At 44.8% G+C, this 23,318-nt stretch overlaps 1 protein-coding gene across 2 annotated transcripts in view; it reads left to right on the forward strand.

Annotated features, from left to right (window-relative positions):
• Nucleotides 1-22,477: 22,477 nt before the first annotated feature.
• Nucleotides 22,478-23,318, forward strand: part of GNG2 (G protein subunit gamma 2) — an 87,115-nt gene continuing 86,274 nt past the window's right edge. The window contains exon 1 of one of the 2 annotated variants that reach the window (XM_040333878.1): nt 22,478-22,593. The gene's annotated coding sequence lies outside the window, so the exon portion shown is untranslated. Of the gene's footprint in view, nt 22,594-22,674; nt 22,895-23,318 lie in introns of those variants that run through there. The other variant, XM_040333877.1, reaches the window with a different exon arrangement.

A 23,318-nucleotide genomic window follows, 5' to 3' on the forward strand; every position in this document is an offset into this window, starting at 1 on the left:
ATCTAAATGCTATCTAAACGCTAACCATCAGTCAATCATAAAATTGCATTTCAGCGAGCGATGCTAAGTGATGAAGCGGATTGCTGATTGAAGACTGTCACTAACTAAATGCTAAATAAATATTAACTATTAGCTAATCATAAGCTAATTATATAGCAACTGCATGCAACTATAAGTAACTATAAACTACTATAAATGATTACAAATTTAGGGGATTGAGCTGTGACTAGCGTGTCAGGACACAGCGCACTACAGTGCACTTTAGTGAGCGAGGTTGAAGCAGAAACCGAAGCGGATTGTGGACTGCCACTTTAAGTAATTACAAGGGGTGTGGGGTGTGTGGGGAATAGTGTGACAGATTAGTGCGTGGGGAAGCGTGGCTTTCTTTCCATGCCCCCTTTCACCCTCCAGCGCAAGCTCACCTACCAGCTCACATTGCCCCCCACAGTTCGCTGGTAGTCAATACACTTTAAATATTAAAGGTTGTGAGATGCCGGAGCAGGAGACATGAGATAAAGGAGAAGAAGGGGAAAAAAAAATAATAAGGATATCAGAGGACACCTTCTTACCTTCAGAGGCACACCAACTGAGGGGAAATAACAGCCCCACTACTTATCCGCTTTTTATCTGTTGAGCTGCCTGAGGGGTCAATAGAGGGACAACCATTCTGAATTGAAAGCCCCCATAGTCGATCAAATCGGCCGTGTCAAGAGTATTTGGGGGGTCTCTCGATCATTTATTTTTTATTTTTGTGTGACTAACAGAATATAAGAAATGAGAGGCCGCCCAGTTAGGGGTGCTGTGGCCAACGCCCCCAAAATAAGTGCCAGCCCTGGAACTATAAAAAAATACATGACACAAGACACTTCCAAAGACTGCCCTAGTGAAACATCTGGGGCCAAAAGCAGACTATCAATGGGCCAACAAAAAAATGGACGGAGAAGGTACTCTGAAACAGTGACAACCAGAGAGTCTGAGGTGGATGTTGCGGAACCACACGGTGCCACCCATAAAGATTTACCTCCATCAAAAACAGAGCTATTAGAGATGTTTTCGCGACTAGAATTATCAATCTCACGAATGGAGGTCTCGTTAAAAAATGAGATTACGATTGTACACGAAGACATGAGTCATTTACTGAGAAGAGTGGAAGAAACTGAAGAAAAACTGGATAGTCAAGCTGCTGAGGTGTCAGAGTTAAAAATGCAAATGAAGGAATTACAAATAGAACAAAGGAACTTGAGGTACCGAATGGAAGATCAAGAAAATCGGAACCGAAGGAAAAACTTGAGGATCCGTGGTTTACCTGACCTGGAAGGAGAAGACCTCCAAGTAAAACTCGAAAAACTATTCGGCCACATTTTGGGTAAAATAGAAACGGAAAAAATCAAATTCGAAAGAATTCATCGGATTAGAAAACCGGCGGAATTGGCAGCGGGAATACCCAGAGACGTGATCGCAAGATTTCACAATTTTCAAGATAAAGAACAGATTTGGCAGCGTCTTAAAACCATTAGGCCGGTAACATTTAATGAGACTGAATTACAGATTTTTCCGGACCTTGCCACCGAGACCCTTTCTAGAAGGAGATTATTAAAACCGTTACTCGAACATTTAAAAATACATGGTATCCAATATTCTTGGGGTTATCCAGCGTGTTTAATCGGGAAGAAGGAGGGCAGATCCGCGACCTTAAGGTTCCCCGAAGAGATGACTAAGTTCTGCAAGAGACTGGACATCCCATTAATAGAGATACCTGGTTGGAATGAACCTCAAGAGAAGATATCACCTATACCGGGCCATCAGACATGGAGCCTTATCCCAGGAAAAAATCCATACAAGAAAAAATAACAAAAACGGAGATGATGATGTGGGGGGCTGGGGGGTGGGGGGGGGGTCGGGGGGGGGGGGGGGGGGGGGGCGGGGGGGGACCGGCTGGTGGGAGCCCGGGGAGTTCTGGGGTCCTGGGGCTACTCACCCACCCCCATCCTTTGGATGGGGGGGAGGGCGGTGGCGGTTCGGGACGTAGTCACACTCGCAGAGCTCAACCTCTGGGGCGAGAACCGTGGGCCGGGTGGAGTAGGTGGGCCACGGATCCAGGTGCCTATTTAAGGCCGTAATGCCCCTACTGGTGGGGGAAGGGAGGGAGGGGGGGAGGGTTTGGGTGATGGGAGGGGTCATAGTACAGAGTAAATGGGGGGAGGTGGGGGGGTGTGGGAGAGGGTTTGGGGGGGAGTTTCTACGGTTATCAGTTTCAGAAATAAGCTGCCTGTCGTGGTTTTGCCTTGATGCATATTGGAAATTCTGCCTATGCAAGATGTCGAGTTTTATGACTCAATTTATTGCGACCGAATATAATAATAACAATGTAACGGGAGTGGTCGGGGGGCAAGCGACTATCTAGTAGATATTATGGGAACCTTAAAAATACTCTCATATAATGTAAGGGGATTAAATTCCCCGCTAAAAAGGGGTAATATTTTAAGAGAAATTAGACATCTTAAAGCAGAAATAGTACTCATACAAGAGACACATATCTCGCAGGAGTCAAATCTTAAAATAAGCTCACCGGAATACCCATTATGGTACTACGGAGACTCACCGACTAAATTGGCAAAGGGGGTTGCCATAGGGTTTGCCAAGGAAGTTAGATTTGTTCTGGTAGAGAGAAAAGCAGATCCCGAGGAGCGGTATCTTCTACTTAGAGGAAAAATAAATGAAGTGGATTATTCTATTGCAAATATTTATTGTCCAAATAAGAACTCCATGAGATTTCTTAAGGGGGTCATTGAGATGTTTATGGACTTCAGGACAGGCAGGGTAGTTGTGGCGGGTGATATGAACCTCTGTCTGGATCTGGATCTCGATTGTACGTCCCGTGCACAGCGGACTGGAGATGCACAAAGAAAATTACTTAAAAAAAAATTACATCAACTCCAATTGATAGATGTTTGGAGAATACAGCATCCGAAAATACGTGATTACTCATTCTACTCCGCTGTACACGGGACGTACTCTAGGATCGACTTTTTTTTAGTGGATCATAGCTCATTGGACGTAGTGACAAGTTCGGGAATTGGGATAACTACCCTGTCGGATCATGTGCCAGTTTCAATTAATTTAAAAATTGAGGGAGCTCCCAAAAGTAACACCAAATGGAGACTTAATGAGGATTTAATACAGGATGAAGAGGTTGTAAAAAGGATAAAACAGGAATTAGAATGGTATTTCAAGACAAATTGCTCCGAACACGTGTCGGATTCAATAGTTTGGGAGGCTCACAAGGCCTATATCAGGGGCATACTGATCGCAATAGGATCAGCAAAAAAAAAAGAAACTAAGAAGAAATATGATGAGTTATATAAAACCATCTTGGACCTTGAACAGACCCATAAACTAACAGGAGAGCATGAAGCAGAGCGTACCGTTATCTTAAAAAGAGAGGAATTAAGAGATCTTATTGAATATGAAAATAGAGCGGCATCTTACAGACGTAAGAAAGAGAATTATCAATGGGGTGACTTGTCGGGTAAATACCTAGCAAAAGGGTTTCAAAACAAATTTAAGGGTAATTTTATAGAAAGTATTCAAACAGGCAAAGGGAGCAAAGTACATACATCATCAGAAATTGCAAGAGTATTTCAAGAATACTATGGGAAGCTGTATTCTATATCGCAAGGGGACACCCCCGAAAAAACCAAAAGGAGAAGCGTTAATATAAAAAAAATTTTAAGTAACACATGTCTAAATAAAATATCAGACGACAAAATTCGTTTTTTAGAAAAACCTATAACGGAATTGGAAATTCGCAATAATTTAAAGGAGTCACCAAAGGGGAAAAGTCCAGGCCCCGATGGGTTAACAATTGCATATTACCAAAAGTTCAGTGACATTCTGATCCCCAGGATGTGTTCTTATATAAACGGTATTGGTTTAAATTGGGATATTCGTCAAGAGGCATTAGAGGCTGCAATTACAGTAATCCCTAAGATAGGTAAAGATCCCTCCTTATGTTCTAGTTTTAGACCCATCTCGCTATTAAATGCAGATGTAAAACTGTTCGCCAAAATCTTAGCAGGGAGAATGAAAACAATCATGAAAGATTTAGTACATACTGACCAAGTAGGCTTTGTACCCGGGAGGGAAGGCAGGGACAATAGCATCAGAACACTTCTGTTGACACAGATAATAAAAGATAGTAAATCCCCAGGTCTACTCCTGTCGATAGACGCCGAAAAGGCTTTCGACAGGGTAGACTGGGGATTTCTATTGAACACATTGGAGTTTATCGGGATCGGTCCAAAAATGATGGGGTGGATAAGCGCTTTGTATAAACACCCAACGGCAAGAGTTAAGGTAAACGGGACATTGTCAGGGACATTTGAAATGTTCAATGGGACTAGACAGGGGTGCCCCCTCTCGCCCCTTTTATTTATTTTAACCCTGGAACCATTGCTGGCCGGGATTAGAAATAACCCCGATATCAGGGGGATTCAAACAAATGATGGGGAACATAAACTCGCAGCGTTCGCCGACGATATTTTATTATTCATAACGAATCCAACTATAACACTCCCGAATCTATTAAAAACCCTCAAATTGTATGGAGATGTATCTAATTTTAAAATCAATCCTCTAAAATCAGAAATCCTCAATATAAATGTGAAAGCACAGGACGTACGGAGATATAAGCAAGAGTTTCCATTTATTTGGAAAGATACCGAGATAAAATATTTGGGAGTTAATATTACATCTTCCCCTGACCTAATCTATCTACAGAATTATATACCACTATTAAATGATATTAAAAAAGATTTAAAGAGAATTGCATTGAGACAAAGATCCCTACTAGGGAGAATAAACTGTTTTAAGATGTTTACTCTCCCTAAGATATTATATATAATTCAAATGTTACCAATCGCACTACCCGGTGCTTACTTCAAAATACTAAAACAGTTATTAAATAGGTTTATATGGCGGAACAAAAAAATGCGCATTAGTATGGAGGTGTTAATTAGAGATAAGGAACATGGTGGTTTGGGGGTACCTGATATTTATACATATTATATGGCTATTCACATGGCACGGGTGGTTGATTGGGTCAGAGATAAAAGAGAGAAAAGATGGGTGAGATTAGAAAGCTGTTCAAATAACTCACGGTTAGGAAAAGAGATTTGGATACCGCCACATTTTAGACAAATAAATCCGCACATGCACAAAATCACATTGGCATCCATGTCTATTTGGGATAGGGCACATAAAAAACATAGATGGGGCTATAACTCCCCATTAATCCCTCTATTTGACACAAATTTCTTTGCACCAGGGAAAATGGACCTGTTTGGTAACTGGATTAAAAAATCAGATGCTCAATTAAAAGACATATTAAAAGACGGCAAAATTCTTACCTATCAGGAACTAAGTAAAAAAAAAGAATTGTTTGAGTTGAACAGGTGGCGATACCTTCAGCTGACGCATTTTGTAGATTCCCTCCCCTCCCCCCTGAGGTCAGATAGATACTTGCTCCCTTTGGAGCGTATGTGTTTAGCACCAAAGGGAAGGGGCGCGATCTCCGCAATTTATAAAATATTAATGGGATTGAAAGACCCCGGTTTCCCTCCTTATATTAATAAATGGGAAGAGGAATTGGGAACGGGAAAAACCGAGACAGTGGTCAGGAAAATATTAAAAAAGACGCATTCAACTTCATTTAATTGTGCATTGATCGAAATGAACTTTAAATGTTTAGCACGATGGTATATAACCCCGGCCATAGCACACCGTTACCAAGACGACACCTCCAAAAATTGCTGGAGGGGCTGTCTTGAAGTGGGCACTATGTCACATATATGGTGGACCTGCCCAAAAATTAAAACATACTGGAATGATGTATTATTAATAATTGAGGAGATAACCGGAATTAAAATACCTCCTGATCCATGGGTCTGCTTGTTTCATGGGACAGAAATGTCAACTAAACAGTATATGAGAACCTTACTTCCACACGTACTAGATGCAGCAAAGAGTCTGATCCCCAAACAATGGAAGGACCCTATGAGCCCGACAGTAAAGAGCTGGCTTTGCAGAATTAACGATATATATTATGCTGAACAGCTCAGGTACATGGGAGAGGAAGGAGAAGGCGGATTTAAACGGAAATGGCAGGATTGGGCTAATTTTAAACTTGCACCAAGGTATATAGATAGGATGATATAGTGTAGGAAGGTCAACGGGCAAAGAGTGATTCAATAGGAGACAGAATTCCGGAGATAGGGGAGGGTGGGAGGGCGGGATCAAGGGTTGGGGGTGGCATCGAGGGTGGGATGAGGGTTTGTTCGGCTAGGGGACACTAATGTATCTATTCACGTATTTAAGAATTTTTTTTCCTTTATCTCCTTTTGTATATTTATTGATATATATTCAAAAAAAAAAAAAAAAAAAGCACTTTTGCAATAACAAATAAAGAATAAGAAAAGGAAAAAAAAAAATAAAAAAAAAAGAAATTTCCAACCATGATGCGAACAAAGGAGACTGCAAATTGAACGCAAAAGTGATTGAGTTTCCTGATAGTTCTCTGAGGCGGAAATAAAAAAAAAAAAAAAAAAAAAAAGTTCCCGCAATAACTCGCGGCAGACCTCCGCAATGTCTCCTGGGAACAATGACAAAAGCTCCCAGGAGACATTGCGGCATCGAGGAAGTGACGGAATACCCGCACACTACCCGATGAATCCATATACAGGAAGCGGCCAGTAACAAAGGATTACTAAGGTACAGTGGATCGGAAAAAACAAACAAACATGCGGTTTAGTAATTATGCATATGAGCGTATAAATTTTTTTTTGGTGGATTTTGGGTGGGAGTTCCCACACTTTTTTCCCCAGGACTTGACCCCTGGTGGCTACGTTCATCCTCTATGGTCCCCACTGTATGTAGGAACAAAGCCACCCTCTCTTGCTCGCTCCTGAGATGAACTATGGGATGTGTATGGTACATAGAGCAGTGTACATGACTGCAAAATAATCTGCACTGCTCCTTCCAAACAAAGGGAAGTGAGGGGAAAAAGGAGAGGTTCAATGGCTCACGGACAATGTTACAAGGAGGCACACATGGCGTTTGCAATGCCATTGATTGTTAATGGCACCCCAAACACAGCCCGAAGTGGAAAAATGCATGACAAATGCACCAAAGTGCACAGTGGAAAAAAAAAACACCAAAAAAGCTCAATGGCCAAAGAAAGGTGCAGGACTTTCTTTGGCAAGTAAATGCGGAGTGGTCGGGTTATTGTAGAGGTCAGAGAAATAGTTCTGAAACAGTTGGGTGATACAGTCAGGATGTGTAGTACCCCATTAGTGTCCCGAAGAGCAAAATCAAAAACCATATTTTCAGCCATGCCACAATGAATGGAAGCCATCCACCGGAAGACAGCAAATAGCGTTTTGTCGGTGAGGAAAGCAAGTCCAATGTTCCAGGAAGTGAAGAGAGCCAATGTGGGACACAAGGTAGGGTGTGGTAGCACATTTCAGAAATCCTATTGGCTTCTTTCTCAAACCATTCTTTTGTATTGTTTGTGCAGGACAAAAAATGGGCAGCCCTATGCTTGTTGTGTGAAAATGCACAAAAAAAAGAGCAAAAAAAAAAAAAAATACACAATCAAGAGGGATATAAACAGCCCGGGAAGAGCATTTTCAGAAGGTAGAGGACAGAGGCAGCCTGTATATTTTTCTTATGACCTTTTAGTGAGGTGCTGCAGATACATATACATACAGTACATACCCTAAGAAAATAAATATATATAGTCGCCCCCTTTAGCTCTGCAGAATGTTGGAAGTGTTTCTCTCTCTCAGCGTGATGTTTTCTCTCAGACGTTGTGTTGGATTCCTGGAAACAATGCAGGAAACACACGTAAAATGGCTGCTTTGCTCAGTTGCCAGGGTAACAGCGGGCCGCCTGCTTTCCTGTGTGTCTTGTGAAGAGCAGATTTTACCTCAGAATGACAAAGAGTAGCCAGTTGTCACCACACCACACGATACTGCCGGCTGCGGTGCTGAGGACACAGGACCTGTACCTATAGGTGAACCCCTCACAAATACAATACAGCCTCCTTTTAAATATAAATACTTGTATATGGAAATGTGTATATGAATAAACATTAACCACTTGACCTCAGATTTCCCCCTCCTTCATGACCAGGCATTTTTTTGCGATACAGCACTGCGTTACTTTAACTGACAATTGCACGGTCATGCAACACTGTACACAAAATCTCAAATACAATTTATGTCCCTTTTTTCCCACAAATAGAGCTTTCTTTCAGTGGTATTTGTTCATCACTGCGTTTTTTTATTTTGTGCTATAAACAAAAAAAGTTGGAAAAAATTGGCAATATTTACTTTCTGCTATAAAACATCCAATAAAAAATTTCAAAAATCTTACACTTTTATAAGTTTAGGCCAAGGGGTATTTTGCTACATATTTTTGGTAAATAAAAACCCAATTAGCCGAATTCAGGTAGAGCGGCGCATCTTTGTGCCGGCGTAGTGCATCTCATGTGCGCTACCCCAACGTAACTCTGAGAGGCAAGAGCAGTATTCACAAAGCACTTGCCCCCTACATTGCGCCAGCGTAACGTAAATTGGCCGGCGTAAGCCCGTCTAATTCAAAGTAAGGAGGTAGTGGGCGTGATCTATTAAAATTAAGCGTGACCCCATGTAAATGAAGGGCCGAAATGAACGGCGCATGCGCGCGCATGCTCAGAATCACGTCAAATTTACTCCCTAAGATACGACGGCTCAATGCGTACGACATGAACGTAACCTACGCCCAGCCCCATTCACGTTCGACTTACGTAAACGGCGTAAAATCCGACGGCTGTTCCGACGTCCATACCCTAACATGACTTACACCTGCTTTATGAGTCGTAACATTGGTCGGATCAAGCCAAAATTCAGGCGTATCTTGTATTGAGAATTAGGCGCACAGATACGACGGCGCATCCAAGAACTTACGCGGCGTATCAGAAGATACGTCGGCGTTAGTCGTACGTGAATCTGGGCCAATATGCGTATATTTTGGTTTGCGCAAAAGTTATAGCGTCTACAAACTATGGCATAGAGTATCTGACGAAAGTGAGTACACTCCCTCACATTTTTGTAAATATTTTATTATATTTTTTCATGTGACAACACTGAAGAAATGACCCTTTGCTACAATGTAAAGTAGTGAGTGTACAGCTTGTATAACAGTGTGAATTTGCTGTCCCCTCAAAATAACTTAACACACAGCCATTATAATATTGTCTAAACTGCTGGAAACAAAAGTGAGTACACCCCTAAGTGATAATGTCCATATTGGGCCCAATTAGCCATTTTCCCTCCCCGGTGTCATGTGACTCGTTAGTGTTACAAGGTCTCAGGTGTGAATGGGGAGCAAATGAAGTTATCTACTGCAGACAATGCTTTCCTATGTCCACATTCACACACTGCTGTTTCATTACATGGGGTTTGGTGCGGATAGAAAAAATTGATTTGACCGAGTCCAGGAACGATTTAATGCAGCTATCTGCAGTGTACTATGTCACCTGCAGACAGCAGCGGCAACAAGGAAAGAAAAACAACAGAAAGCAATGGAACAGTAGAACAGAAATGGCAAGAATGTTCCAACGCAGCTAAACTTGGGTAAACGCAGCCGCGCGTAAACGCAGCTAATCGCAATGTACAACTGCAAGTGAACACTGTGCCAGGATTCTCTGAATTTCAAAATAACAAAACATGCTTTCTCTTATCGTCCATGGACGGACACAGCTCCTTAAATGTTGACATTTGGGTTAAGTTCCTGTTCATAGGAGAGGACTAGGCAGAACATGTTAGTTATCTTAAAACATGCAACAGAAACATCCCTGGGTGCGTAAGCCTAACAAGCCTGCTACCGCATGAAGTTTTGCCCTCGCCCGACTCAAGGGTGGGGGGGCGGCTTTGCGAGTTTGCAGCTCGGTTGACCTCCCTGCTCTCCTACCAGTGGTTCTGCGAGGTGGTCACTTCAGAGTACAAGTTTGAGTTTCTTTCTTGCCCCTGGAGGAGAGGTTTCAGGAATTCTATTCAAATCTGTTTGTAGTCCCAAAGAAGGACGGTGTCCGTCCAAAATTGGACCTCAAGGTCCTCAATGCCTTTGTGAGGGTGTGAAAGTTCAGGATGGAATCCATTCGTTCTGTGGTTGCTGCGCTCCATGCGGGGGATTTTCTGTCGTCCCTGGACATCAAGGATGCATACTTGCATGTCCCCATCTGCACAATCCATCAGAGGTTTCTGCGCTTTGCGATCGGCGAAGACCACTATCAATTTGTGGCTCTTCCCTTTGGCCTAGCATCAGGGGCGGACTGACCATTCAGTCAGTCGGGCACTGCCCGAGGCCCCCGTGGTGGGAGGACGGGGTCACGTGACCGGTTGCCCCGCCTCATTAATAAAAGAAATGTCACAGCTTCAGTCTGTGTGTCCGGCAGAGAGAGGAGGCGGGCGATGCTGCTCTCTGGATCCCGGATGATCTTCTCATCGCTAGACCGGAGAGGAGATCACCCGTTGCTGGATACCGACAACGTTGGAGCAGGGAGCCGGGACCGAGTGGATTACCACCGCTGGATTTTTATTTTATTTTTTTTATTAATAAAGGACTTTTTTCTACGGTGTGTGTGTTTTTTACAACTATTTACACTTCCTTCGTGAAATGGTAGGGGTTCCAGATTCTGATAAGCCCCCCGCCCGCAGACCGCCACAACCACTGGCCAGGGTTGTGGGGATGAGGCCCTTGTCCCCATCAACATGGGGACATCCTCCCCATGTTGAGGGCATGTGGCCTGGTACGGTTCAGGAGAGGGGGGGCGCACTCTGTCCCCCCCTCTTTTCTGCGGCCGGCCAGGTTAACGTGCTCGGATAAGGGGTCTGGTGTGGATGTTTGGGGGAACTCCATGCCATTTTTTTTTATTTGGGGTGGAGTTCCCCTTAAAATCCACACCAGACCTGAAGGGTCTGGAATGGATATTTGGGGGGAACCCCACGTCATTTTTTTTTTAATTGACAGCGGGGTTCCCCTTAATATCCATACCAGACCTGAAGGGCCTGGTAATTGAATTTGGGGGGACCCCCACGCTTTTTTTTATGAATGAATTCTCTCTGAATTGCTGGGAGCCGACAATTCATTATAGCTGCGAGTCCGGTTTTAAATTACTTTTTTTCTTTCAAAAATGACACTTTGTGCAGAGACAGTTCTAAGTACGGGAAACATGCGCTTTTTCACATGCTTACTTTACACCCCCCCAGGTACGAAATTTAAAGGAATATTTCACTTTTATTGTTTCACTCTAAGCATTATTAAATTCACTGCTCCCAAAAAAACAGCAGTTTTTAAAACTTTTTTTGCATTAATACATGTCCCATGGGGCAGGACCCGGGTCCCCAAACACTTTTTAGGACAATAACTTGCATATTAGCCTTTAAAATTAGCACTTTAGATTTCTCCCATAGACTTTAACAGGGTGTTCCGCGGCTTTTCGAATTTGCCGCAAACACCCCTAATTGTTCGTTGTTCGCCAAACATGCAAACAGGCAATGTTTGAGTCGAACATGAGTTCGACTCGAACTCGAAGCTCATCCCTAACCACCGCTTACTCTGTGGGATTTGAATCTGGTGCTCTCGGCTCCTTAGGAGCTCCCTTTTGAGAACATCAGAGATATTCCTCTCTTGACGCTCTCTCAGAAGGTGGCCTTTCTAGTGGCCATTACATCTGTCAGACGTGTTTCTAAATTGCCGGCCTTGTCTTGCAAGTCTCCTTACTTGGTCCTCCACAAGGATAAAGTAGTGCTACGCCCGCAGCCTTCCTTTCTTCCGAAGGTAGCTTCAGCTTTTCACCTGAACGAGGACATTGTACTTCCGTCCTTGTGTCCTCGACTGTCGCATCCCAAAGAGGCTGTGCTACGTACCTTGGATGTGGTACATGCTCTGCTGGTGTACCTGTCTGCCACGGCTTCCTTCCAGAGGTCGGACTGTTGCGGTGTCTGGTCCGTAGAAGGGCCTGGCGGTCTCACCGGCCACTATTTCTCGGTGGATCAGGCAGACCGTCATCCAGGCCTACACTCTTAAGGGGCGGGCGCCTCCTTTTCCTGTCACGGCACATTCGACCAGGGCAATTGGTGCTTCCTGGGCTTTCTGACATCAAGCGTCTGTTTCACAGGTGTGTAAAGTGGCGACTTGGTCGTCCTTTCACACTTTTTCCAAATTTTACAAGGTTGATGTGAGTGCATCTTCAGATGCTTCCTTCAGCCGCAAGGTTTTGCAGGCAGCTGTTTGAGTTTGGAGCTCTGCTTGTTTGGGGTGAAGTTGGTTTTTGATTGCTGTTCCCATCCCTCGTTTTTCTGACACTGCTTGGGGACGCCCCAAACGTCAAGATTTAAGAAGTTGTGTCTGTCCATGGACAATAAGAGAAAATAGGATTTTTTGTACTCCCCGTAAAATCCTTTTCTCTGTCATCAATGGACGGACACAGCACCCACCCCTCCTTTTCAAGTTTGTACTGCTTTTTGATGAACTGAGCTGCATGCTGCAGGGTGAGGGGTTATGACCAGAGGGACTGCCCCCTGGGCGGGGCTGTTCAACTCTGTTAAAGTTACATGTGTAGCGCCCCCTTACTTTCAGTATGGGCACTACGCTAAAGTTAGTGGGGAATGGGAGAGTTACTTTGCTCCCATTCACAATTTATCTAAATTGGGACTTCTGTCATTCCAGAAATGTCTACTGGGTCAGTCTGTACTCCAGGGATGTGATACCATCCCTGGCCTGCAGTTGGCCCCAGAGGGGTTCTGGCAGAGCAAGTTTTCCCCAGCAGCCAATTAGAGGAGTTTTTCCCTTGCAGGGCATGCTGGGGGAGAGTATATCTGTGACAGGTGTCATGTGTTCTAAAATCTTCGTGGGGTCCCAGTTCCAGGTGTGGCATCCACCTTCAGGGTGAGCGCATCCATGGACCCCGCCGGCGTGGCCCACCTGGCCAAAGTTGCAGGCTACACAGAACCTCATCCGGAGGTAAAAGGGGACCCCGTTCTATTGAGAGGATCCCAGGCTGGGTGCCGTGCGATTGGGGAGTCGGCTTGAGGAGAACCCGGAGGCAGGTTATCCAACAGGACTTGGACGAACCAATCGGGGATCTGGTGACTGGAATGCTGACAGGTACGCTTTGCTGTGACATATGTTAAATTTCACTGTGAGGATTCGCCTCGTCCATCTACTTAGCTTACTTAAAGTAATTGGCCTGTGACAGAGGCCTGTTCCTCCCAGCAAATCCTAAGTGACGCTTCGGCTGCTAGGCTTGTGAGACGGGTCTGTCCGGGGGCACTTCACCCACTCTGGCCAGAGTGGCGGACGAGTTACAAATTGGTACTACATAGAGCAGGACTGCTCCAATAATATCCAGGCCTGAAACTGCAAGGTTTTCTCTCTCTCTTTTCATCAACCTTGTTCTTCCCAATTGATGTTGATGTTGGCCGTGTTGGCCTAGAAAATAAAGCCCTGGAAAACCCTTTTATTCACGGTCTGGACCTTCGCTCATTACTTTGTGTTCTATTTGCACCCTCAGTCCATATCAAGGTAACTTAATATGCCGATCCCATCATTAAACCAGCGGCTCCTTTGGGGGTAGCGCTACACATGTTTTAAGATAACTAACATGTTCTGCCTAGTCCTCTCGTATGAACAGGAACATAACCCAAATGTCAAGATTTAAGGAGCTGTGTCTGTCCATGGACGACAGAGAAAAGGATTTTACGGTAAGTACAAAAAATCCTATTTTTAACTGCGGCAGAACAGCCGTCCGTGTAAAAAAAAAAGGCCTTAAACTTCAGCTTTTAATAAGAGTTTTGGGTGGAGCTGCCCTTTAAGAGAACTAAAGGACCTTGAAATAATACATTGCTAAATCATTTCCCTTTTTTTTTTTATTATAGGCATAGAAAGCGGTAATTCTAGGCCTGCTAATAATCATTTGCTTTCTTTTAGTAATTATAGAGGAACCCAGGCTCTCTCTGCTGATCATGTTATGGATGAATTCTCTCTGCACGACCCTGTAGCGCGTCTATTTCCTAGAAGTTGTCTTTTTTCTTTTCACAGAGCAAAGTGCGGAATACCCAAACAGAGCCGGGTCCTGGTACTGGCTTCTCCTGACACTGAACAGATGGAGCTGCAGTCAGCTTTGTGTGTATGACTCCACAAATATCTGTGAGCTTTTTCTCTGAGCTCTGCACGGGATGAGGAACATCTCCCATAGGGCCAGAAATATCATTTATAATCGCAATGTAATCAAGTGATGTGAAGTTCATGCCGTACGGCAGCTCAGCATAAAGCTGAAGTTTAATCTGATTATAGTCTGACTTGCCTGGTTCCTCCTTTCCCTCCTCATTAACATGCTAATAGCATTTTTAAATAAAACCTTTCTTTCTTCATTACATATCTGATTTTAAACCCAGTGACATCATCGCTGGGTCCCTGTGCTTCTCTAGGCACTGCATGCAGATGGGAGGGGCTGGAAATCAGAGGTGTTCTGTCACATTAGCAACCATGTAAGGTCAGAAGATTTGCTGCTGCTTTTAAAATTTTACATCTAAAACAGTCAGTCGGATTTCCAAATACTATATTTAACCACTTCCGGACCGCCGCATGTACATTTACGTCAGCAGTATGGCACGGACAGGCACATCAACGTACCTGTACGTGCCTGCCTAGACGTGGGTCAGATCGGGACCCCCCCCCCTTGTACATGCGGCGGTTCCCGTGGCTTCAGGAGCGATCCGGGACGAGGGCGCGGCCGTTTCTAGCCGCCCCCTTGCGATCGCTCCCCGGAGCTAAAGAACGGGGAGAGCCGTATGTAAACACGGCTTCCCCGTGCTTCACTGTGGCGGCGCATCGATCGAGTGATCCCTTTTATAGGGAGACTCGATCAATGACGTCAGACCTACAGCCACACCCCCCCTACAGTTGTAAACACACACTAAGTGAACCCTAACTCCTACAGCGCCCCCTGTGGTTAACTCCCAAACTGCAACTGTCATTTTCACAATAAACAATGCAATTTAAATGCATTTTTTGCTGTGAAAATGACAATGGTCCCAAAAATGTGTCAAAATTGTCCGAAGTGTCCGTCACGAAAAAAATCGCTGATCGCCGCCATTAGTAGTAAAAAAAATAAAATAATAAAACTATCCCCTATTTTGTAAACAATTTTGTAAATTTTGCGCAAACCAATCGATAAACGCTTATTGCGATTTTTTTTAACAAAAATAGGTAGAAGAATACGTATCGGCCTAAACTGAGAAAAAAAAATGTATATATGTTTTTGGGGGATATTTATTATAGCAAAAAGTAAAAAATATTGTTTTTTTTTAAATTGTCGCTCTATTTTTGTTTATAGCGCAAAAAATAAAAACCGCAAAGGTGATCAAATACCACCAAAAGAAAGCTCTATTTGTGGGGAAAAAAGGACGCCAATTTTGTTTGGGAGCCACGTCGCACAACCGCGCAATTGTCTGTTAAAGCGACGCAGTGCCGAATTGTAAAAACCCCTTGGGTCATTTAGCAGCATATTGGTCCGGTCCTTAAGTGGTTAAGCACATAAGCTCAGTTTTGTGTTGAAAATAACTGTGAAATCTAAAACTCTGGTGGGTGTAACAAGATGTCCGCTTGCCCCCTTCTCACTCTATCATTACTGTACAGGAGTGTGGGGTGTAGCAAGATGGCGGCGACGGAACATCACTTCCGGAGCAATCTGTGATGGGGAGCCGAATGTGACGAGACACCTGCACCCTATGAGCGCATTGGCATGTACACTATATTGCCAAAAGTATGGGGACGCCTAGCTTTACACACACATGAACTTTAATGGCATCCAAGTCTTGGTCCGTAGTAGGGTTGCCATCTATCTGGGATTCACCCAGGTTTTGAATCATGTGTCCGGGTTTCAGTCCCCCTAAAACCCAGACACATTTTTCAGACATGAATGTAGCTCGGAACAGGGCCTGACAGGAGCATGAGGGGGCACTATGCCCACAGAAGGTATCTCAGATCAGTTATAGTGTATATACTATATACACACACAAACACACTATAATATATATATACACACAACATATTATAATGTATAAAAAAAGATTTGCTGTGAGCGGTTCACATTACAGTGTCTTGGGATCCGACTTGTCAGACCTCAAGTTGCCCCAAATTGCTGGACATAAGACATTCCATTGGAGTGAATGGGAGCCGTCTTAATTCACACTTCTGAAGTCGTTCCGACTTCAGAAAAGGTTCCTGTACTACTTCAAGGCGACTTCTAGCCAGGGCTGGAATGGGACAAAAATTTGGCCCTGGACTTCATCCAGACTGGCCCACTTTGATTGGTCTCTCCTATGCCACCCAAGCCCCCTCTCCCCCTTCACTAGCCACTAGCTGTTCTACTTTATTAGTAAAACGGCTGGTACTGGTACTCTTATAGGCAGTACCAGTGGGGAAGCTAGACATTATTTCACCCGGGCAAAGAATCAGTTCGGTGCCCCCCCCCCCCCCCCCCCATGGGACAAGATTAGGCAGAAGTGAGAAACTCCCAGGCCATAGCTGTTGAGTCAGCTGTCTGTCCCCTCCCCCGTGCTCCTTCTGGTCCCCCCATGCTCCTCTGTCATCCCCCCTGCTCCTCTGGTCCTCCCCCTGCTTCTCTGATCCCCCCCCCCAGGTGAGCACTGAGGGGAGGGAGAGGAGGTAAGCGCTGCAGGGAGGGAGAGACAGAGGAGCGGAGGGGGGCGGCGGTCCGCTGTCACTGAAGCCGGCCCACTAAGCCATCGGCCCACCGGGAAACTCCCTGTAGTCCCAATGGCCAGTCCATCCCTGCTTCTAGCTGGCTTGTACCCATAGATTTCAATGGAAGTTGCCTCCAAGTCGGATCCTTATCTTTATATTGATGTGATTTGGATCCGACATTACAGGAAGATTACCCAGGAATTCTCAAAGTTGTGCCGACTTTCATGTTGCGGCAGTGTGAACCGCCTCTAAAGCGTTGGGTTTGGCTTGAAGAAAAAATGGCAACCCTAGTCCATAGGGTTCAATATTGAGTTGGCCCACCCTTTGCAGCTATAGCAGCTTTAACTCTTCTGGGAAGGCCGTCCACAAGGTGAGAAGAAGGCCAGACTTGTAACAGAAGTTCATCCATACTTTTGCATACAGCTTGTGCCATGAAATACTGCTGCTTCACTGCTCCCGTCGCTTTAGTTATTCCAGAGTTCCAGATTTGTGAACACCTGCTCCTCCTGCAGCATGTGGTGGTTCTTCCCACTGACAACTTTGTCACTCCTGGAGGGGGGTTGCATTCGTCCGTTGAGTTCAATATTGAGTTGGCCCATCTTTTGCAGCTATAACAGCTTCAACTTCCTCAACCCCAAACTAACTCATCCATGTCTTTATGGACCTTGATTTGTGCAGCACTGGTGCTCAGTCATGTTGGAACAGAAAGGGGCCATCCCCAAACTGTTCCCACAAAGTTGGGAACAATACATTTCAAAAATGTCTTGGCATGCTGACGCCTTTAGAATTCTCTTCACTGGAACTAAGGGGCTAAGCCCACCCCAACAAAACAACCCTCCACCAAATTATTTGGACCCGTGCACAAAGCAAGGCCCAAAAAAACATGTATGAGTGAGTTTGGGGTAGAGGAACTTGACTGGCCTGCGTCCTGATCTCAACCCAATAGAATACCTTTGAGATGAAATAGAATGGAGACTACAAGCAAGGCCTTGTTGTCAAACATCAGTGCCTAACCTTACAAATGTGCTTCTGGAAGAATGGTCGAACATTCCCATAGACACACTCCTAAACCTTGTGGACGGCCTTCCCAGAAGAGTTGAAGCTGTTGCAAAGGGTAGGCCAACTCAATATTGAACCCTATGGACTAAGACTGGGATACCATTAAAAATCATGTGCGTGTAAAGGCAGATGTCCCAATACTTTTGAAAATATAGCGTATATATGTGCATGTACATGGGAATAGGGGACCAGATTCAGGTACGCTGCGGTGGCGTAACGTATCCCATTTACGTTACACCGCCGCAGGTTTACAGCGTAAGTGCCTGATTCACAAAGCTCTTACCTGTAAACTTGCGGTGGTGTAACGTAAATCTGCTCGGCGCAAGCCCGCCTAATTCAAATGGGGCGGGGAACCATTTAAATTAGGCGCGTTCCCGCGCCGAACGCTCTGCGCATGCTCCGTGTGAAAATTTCCCGACGTGCTTTGTGCGAAATTACGGCGCCCCAACGTTTTTTTTGAACGGCGACGTGCGTTACGTTGTTTCGTATTCCCGGACGTCTTACGCAAAAAAAAAAAAATTTGAAATTCGACGCGGGAACGACGGCCATACTTTAACATGGCTGTTCTAAATATAAGCCATGAAAAAGCAGGCCTAAGTTTGCGACGGGAAAAACCGACTAGTGACGACGTAAGAGATTGCGACGAACGCACGTATCTTCGTGGATCGCCGTAATCAGCTAATTTGCATACCGTACGTCTGTCGGATCTTAACCAAAAGCCGTTGTATCTTTTTTGTGAATTACAAACTAAAGATACGACGTGGCAAATTTGAAAATACGCCGGAGTATCAGTAGATACTCCGGCGTATTTCCTCTGTGAATCTGGCCCAGGGAGCCTTGTTTGTATTTTTATTTATTTATTTTATTAAACTTAAATTTTTTTAAAACATTTTATTTTTTTACTGACCTTTATTGCTGTCACTGGGCTGATTTGATACTGTATATAGTGTTAGGTTCTCTTTAAAGAAACATCAGGAGTCCAAAAGATCCCTAAGCCCCTCTGCTTTCAGCTTTTTCCCCAGCCAGGGAGGTCAGAAAAAAAACATTACTGAAACGAGAGGTGCTCAGAGCTGAGATCTTCCAGCATCATTCTTCATAAGGGAGATCAGTGAATGGGTTTTCACTCATCTCCCTGTGCTCTCCCTGCTGACACCCACTATGATGGTCCTGGCACAGGTGAGCGAGAGGGTGAGATTTTAATTAATGGGTCGACTTTAATTGTGTTACGCCATTTTATGCATTTTTGTGGCAACCAAATTATCAACCAAATTAGTCGTAAATAGTCTCCTTTAGCAGCGGGGGGTGCGGTGTTACCCCCCCGTAGGAGAAGTTGGTTTGATTGGGTCCTCTATTTCTTGCCTAGAATGCCTCAGGAACTTCAGCCCCTCTGAAACACTAGGTTGAATACACAAGCATGCAATATCACAAAAAGTCACTGGGGTAGATTCAGGTACCGCTGCGCACTTCTTACGGAGGCGCAGCGTACCGTTTCTACCCTGCGCCTACGCAAATTATCTGCGCTACGCTTCATTCATGAAGCAGTAGCTACGTAATTTGCGCGGGCGCTCCTTAAAACTGCCCGGCGTAAGGGCGCGTAATTTAAATGATCCCGTAGGGGGGCGTGGATCATTTAAATTAGGCGCGTTTCCGCGCCGAACGTAGTGCGCATGCTCCGTCGGGAAACTTTCCCGACGTGCATTGCGGCAAATGACGTCGCAAGGACGTCATTTGCTTCAAATTGAACGTAAATGGCGTCCAGCGCCATTCACGATTCACTTACGCAAACGACGTTAAATTTTAAATTTGCGACGCGGGAACGACGGGTATACGTAGCATTGGCTGCCCCTGCTAATAGCAGGAGCAGCCTTACGTGGAACCCGACGAACGGAAACGACGTAAACTGCGTATGCAGGGCTCGCGTAGGGTTGTGAATCGGCGTTAGTATGCAATTTGCATACTATACGCTGACCACTACGGGAACGCCCCCTAGCGGCCATCGTAAGAATGCAGCCTACGATACGACGGCATAAGAGCCTTATGCCAGTCATATCTTAGGCTGCAGTCGGCGTAACAAGCTTTCTGAATACAGAAAAGTCGTTACGCCGGCGCAACTAAGCAATTGCGCTGCGTAACTATGGTTACGCAGACGCAATTGCTACCTGAATCTACCCCACTGATTGCAATTCCTAATACCCAGTAGCAATACCAAATCAAGAAACAGGCACAAAAAAAGTTACCAAAGGCAAGTCATAACATACTATTACACAATATAGATAGTGATGAAAGAAAGCATCAAAATGGATTGCCAATCATAATGACACAATTTGACATAAAAGGAAGTTAGTAGCAAGCACTAGGCATAAGTTAACACTTTGCACAAAATCAGCGTAAACAGTAACAAAGTCACCGAAGAGCAGCAATGGACAGTAATGTAGCTTAATTAACTTTGTTCAGGAGACTATACTGCCAAGGTGCCTGACTTGTTACTATCCTAGGCCTGGGATCACTGGACAGTTGTACTCAGGGTCGGGACAAGGGGTGGGCAGGAGGGTCGGCTGCCCCTGGCGAAGTGGTTCATTGCAGGGATGGGATGGGCACCCTAACCCTAAGGGAAAGGGAAGCGCAGTTTGGCATCTTTGCCCTGGGCACTGGATGACCTTGTCCCGGCACTGGTTGTACCCATCAAATGAATAATGAGTAGGGATGGTCCCAATGTTCGTATCGAATGTAAGTTCGACTCGATCATCAGGTGTTTGTTTGTTCATAGACAAACAAACATATGGGGCGTTCGTGGCAAATTTGAGCACTGGGGAGCGGTGATTGGCCAAATCATGCTTTTATTGGCCAAAGCATGCACCTGACCTGCATGCTTTGGCCAATCACAGGGTGATCTGCTGTGAGACCCATGATTGGCCAAAGGCAGTCCTGTTTCTGAATTGACACACAGAGCTGCAGCTCAGCTTGGGTGCCCCCACCGTAATCTGCTAGCTGTGGGAGCACTCAACAGGGAGGGGCCAGGAGCACAGAAGAGGGACCTAAGAAGAGGAGGGTTGGGGCTGGTCTGTGCAAATTCACTGCAACAGAGCAGGTGAGTATAGAGTGCCTTGAAAAAGTATTCATACCCCTTGAAATTTTGTCATGCATAGGATGCATTAAGGTAAAAAAACTTTTACCTTTACAACCCCTTTAAGCAAAACTTAGACACAGGGGTCCCACTCGTGCCCATAATGGGTAAAAAACTTCAAGCAAATAAAAATGGCTGCAGAAAGTTACATGGATCTAGCACACAGTGATTGAGCAGAGGCAAATTAGGTTGCCGTGAGGCCCCTGCGAGTGTGAGGCCTTTGGCGAACGCCTAATTAAAAAGCAGCCTCTGCTACTGTGGCTTGTTGTCAAAATTAATATAATACCTGGGCTTGTTTTCGGGAAAACACGGTATGTAAGATTGGGAGCTTAGGCCCAGATTCACAGCCGAGATACGACGGAGTATCTCAGATACTCCGTCGTATCTCTCAGAGTATCTATGCGACTATTCATAGAATCAGTTACGCATAGATAGCCAGAAGATCCCACAGGTGTAATTGAATTACACTGTCGGATCTTAGGATGCAATACCTCGGCCGCCGATGGGGGGAGTTTGCGTCGTAAACCAGCGTCGGGTATGCAAATTAGTAGTTACGGCGATCCACAACGGTTTTTCGCTTTCGCTACATCGCTGCTAGTCTAGTTTCCCGTCGCAAAGTTAGTCGTCGTTTTTGGTGCCCTAACTTTACACAGCACACGTATGTGCTGTATAAAGTATGGCCGTCGTTCCCGCGTCGAAATTTGAAAATTTCTGCTTCTTGTGTAAGACGTCCGGGAATACGGAAGTACGCTACGCACGTCGCCGTTCGAAAAAATGACGTCACTTCGCGCAAAGCACGGCGGGAAATTCAGAAGGGAGCATGCGCAGTAGGTCCGGCGCGGGAGCGCGCCTAATTTAAATGGCACACGCCCCTTTGAATTACGCGGGCTTACGCCGGAGGCCGCCGGCGGAAGTTTTCTCGCAAGTGCTTTGTGAATCAGGCACTTGCGATGAAAACTTGCGGCGGTGTAACGTATCTACGATACGTTACGCCGCCGCACTTCTACGTGAATCTGGGCCTTAGATTGTAAGGTCCTTGGGGGAAGGAACTGATGTATGTAAATTGTCTGCACTATGTATATACCTCTAATAATAAGTAAAGCAATAGTCAGGCTTCGAAAACAGATCCCACATTAATCCCCCATGTACTATATCTAAATTATAAGTCAAAAGCGCTCCTGCAGCTCCAGATAACAGCTTTCGACTATTCATATATTTTTCGCCCGGGCACAAAGCGGGCATTTGTCATCGAAGGTGTTAATCGCAGTGCATTAAGCCAACTAATCACCTTTGTTGGCTGAAATGAAAGAAGCTTTTTCTTCTTGCCCACAGAACAATAGACTGCCCTGTGCCAGAGCTTCATTGTACCGCCAGTGCATGCTTTACTAATCTACAGGCTGCAAAAAAAAAAAAAAACTAATTTCCAAGCAGATGAGACAGCCAGTGTGTGCTCCTTTTAATCATGCATGTGTTCAAACCAGGGAACACCCATCTGAGGACACGACAGATGGCACTTAGAGGGGGGAAAGGCAAAGAGGAGGCAGAATAGAGCATGCAGCTGGGGAGAAGAAGTGCCACAGCAGGACTGGCCTGAGGAGGTGAGTGATTGATTGACAGTTGCTGCTGCTGCTGCCCACAACCCCAAAACCTCAGTTGTGCAGGAAATGAGCTCAACCTAAACTGACATGCAGCAAGAAACACAAGAGGCAGGCAACTGCAAGAAGCCAGTAGCCCCCTTTTGATTTTCAGGCTAGAGGAAGTGGGTGATCTTTAATTTCCTGATGGGTGGAGATAGCTCCACTAGGGCTTTTTTTTTTCTGCTTTCCAGAGAGCCTTGTGTATTATTGCTTCCTACAGAGCTGCATAGAGGGGGACTCTGCTAGACCTGCACAAGCCAAGGTACAGATCCTCCTTCATTTCCTCTTTTTCTGTTGACATTACAACCTAAAATATTTACTCTTTGAAACATTGTATTTCTTCCTCCACTGTTGCTTTTTTTTTTATTCCTTTGCAACATTTATTTATTATTTTACTATTATTTTACTATATCCACTGGCACCTGGAAAATTCTTCATTTCACTTCTATACCATCCAGATAATTGTTTTTATTTTGCATTTTTTTTTATCTTTTTTTGTTGTTTTGCACAAAACAACCGAAAGGATAAAAATAGGTTATTTGCTAATAGATGTCTTGTGACAATTTGTATAGCAAATATTTGCTTAGATTCTGCTTGGGTGTAATTATATTTATTTTATAAGGCCGTGGTTAATTATTGTTTATTGAGCCTTAAGGCTTCATTAAGATGACAGTCCACCCCTATGT

Source organism: Rana temporaria, chromosome 13, assembly GCF_905171775.1.
Source record: "Rana temporaria chromosome 13, aRanTem1.1, whole genome shotgun sequence".
NCBI classification, from domain to species: domain Eukaryota; kingdom Metazoa; phylum Chordata; class Amphibia; order Anura; family Ranidae; genus Rana; species Rana temporaria.